The 2,500-nt window shown below is 38.6% G+C and overlaps 1 non-coding gene across 1 annotated transcript; it reads right to left on the bottom strand.

Moving 5' to 3' along the window:
* Positions 1-1,777: 1,777 nt before the first annotated feature.
* On the bottom strand, positions 1,778-1,850 carry TRNAE-UUC. The gene has a single exon. It is a non-coding gene; the product is annotated as a tRNA-Glu (tRNA).
* Positions 1,851-2,500: the final 650 nt, after the last annotated feature.

The following is a 2,500-nucleotide window of genomic DNA, read 5'->3' as shown; positions in this document are numbered from 1 at the left end:
TAATCAACAATTCGAAGTGCTTTTCTTGCGTATTCTTGATAAACCAGCGTTTATATATAGATGTAGGAGGATCTGTTTGGGAAGTAAAAAGCCCCTTTGACATCTCTTCATCTGCAAATAATTCTCGATGTGAAAACACAGAGCCAGGGGGCTGATCTTTGAATAGGAAAAAGAGTGGATCTGCAGGGTCCCAAATGAATTGGCTTATTCGAAAAAGGCCTTGTTCTTTGGAAGATCTATCTCGTGTCTGGTACTGCATGGTTCCACTCTGCAAGAACTCCGAATCATTCTCTTGAAGCTCATCCTCTTCATCATAAATGATCCGCTTGCCCCGAAATGACCTGGACCAATAGGGAAATCCCAATTCATTGGGCCTTTCGATACAATCAAATAGAAAGCCCCAAGGGCGCCATATTCTAGGAGCCCAAACTATGCGATTGAATAAATCCTCCTGCGGGTCAAGGGCTCCTTCTCCCTCCCCTTCTTCAAACTCCGATTCATATTTTTCATAGAGAAATCTCTGATCAAGGATAGAACAAGAGCCATTTTACATCATATCTAAGGGATTCCTCAGTTCGGGCCGAAGAAGCAATGTCACTCGATCATTATCAAACTGACTGCAATCTTTTTCTGTCCGTGAAGATCCCACCAGAGCGCCTTCTACTTCTAATAGGCCATGAACTAGATCAGAATCATTCTCAACGAGTCCATAAGAAGTGATCCCATTTTTTTCATCGGGTCCGGATAAAGATCAAAGATCTTGAGCGACCGATCCGGCAGAACAACTCAAAAGATAAAGAAGTATCGTTAATCTCTTCATGCTCGTTCCAAGCTCGAAGTACCATTTGTACAAATAAGAATTCCCTTTGTTACATGATTTCTTCTTCATATAGATAGATATAGGATCTATGGGCAATTACTTAGAAGTACATTTTGTGCTACAGCCCTTCCTATCTGATAGAAAAGGATCCCATGATCCTGAACCGATCTTACCTGGGATCGCAAATCCCAAGTTTGTCTATGAAGAGCGGATCTAATTGTATTAGTGTCTATAATTGATTTTTTCTGTGTAATACTAATCGATAGGACCTCATTGGTAAGTGCTACAAGATCTCGTGCATTGGAACCCATGGTTATGGACCCGAATCCGTTAGTATGGAACATTTTCTTTTCCAAGTGAAATCCCCTAGTATATGAAAGAGTGAAAAAGTGCTTTCGTTAACTGATTAATCTATTTCTTTCCAATACCCCAAAGCCAGCATTTCTTGGAATACTGACTATAATGCTACCAATAATTGTACTAATCCAACCGCATATGTCTTTCTCCTACCAAAAGGAAAGAAAAAAGAAATAAGGATTTCCCCTTTGCTTTGACAATGAAATTCTGCCCCCGGTCCCCTTCATAAAATTCATAAAAAGGGAGAGATTTATTGATATATTTATTGGATCCATCGGGACTGACGGGGCTCGAACCCACAGCTTCCGCCTTGACAGGGCGGTGCTCTGACCAATTGAACTACAATCCCAGGGAAATACGGGATCTAGCAGAAAATTTGATTCTTTTTTATCTCCGGATCGGGTATTTCTGAAGTACAAAGGGGGTTATATCATCTCATGGCGGATTGTCGAATTATTGGGCCGAGCTGGATTTGAACCAGCGTAGACATATTGCCAACGAATTTACAGTCCGTCCCCATTAACCGCTCGGGCATCGACCCAGGAAGAATCAATTTTAGACTTATTGGTAATCCATGATCAACTTCCTTTCGTAGTACCCTACCCCCAGGGGAATTCGAATCCCCGCTGCCTCCTTGAAAGAGAGATGTCCTAAACCACTAGACGATGGAGGCCTGCTTGACCAACCGCCAGCATACTATGATCATAGTATGATAAGTTTTTTGAAATTGTCAATATAATAGAATGATTCTATCCGAGGGATCTTTCCCCCTTTTAGAATTGCATAGAACTTCTTTTTATTCGTCATTGATGAATTCTTCATTAGAATCGCCATAAGAAATCTAGTAGTAGCATTTTTTTATTTTGGAATTATTTCAATTGAATTTATTTCGATTATTTTAGTTTAGATTATTTAGTATTTCGAATTTTATTTAGAGTTTGCTTTTTTAATTTATAAATAAAAAACTAATAAATACAAAAAATAAAAATAATAAGGAAGAGTAGATTTTTGCAGGGAATGATTGGTCCGTTAGAAAAGGAAAAAGGTGTGAAATTCGATTTCTTTCACTTTCATTTGATTCATTGTTAAGACGAGATATCCTTATCTCCCTCCCACCAAGACAGGAAATTAACAAACGAGAAATCTAGTAAGCGGGATCAAGAAGAAAATTCTTTTTTCGCCAAGAATTTAGTTCAGGAGACAAGTAGAATCTCTTCATTCCATGATTCGATGAAATATCTTGAATTTTATGTTGAATTGCTAGGTGTATGTACATGTATCAATCAAGTGAATTTTGTTCTGGTGGGATCAATTCAATAAAAG

This window comes from Nicotiana attenuata, unplaced genomic scaffold (genome assembly GCF_001879085.1).
Source record: "Nicotiana attenuata strain UT unplaced genomic scaffold, NIATTr2, whole genome shotgun sequence".
NCBI classification, from domain to species: Eukaryota; Viridiplantae; Streptophyta; class Magnoliopsida; order Solanales; family Solanaceae; genus Nicotiana; species Nicotiana attenuata.
Note: the sequence above shows the minus strand (reverse complement) of the source record. Positions and strands in the feature narration are given on the sequence as shown.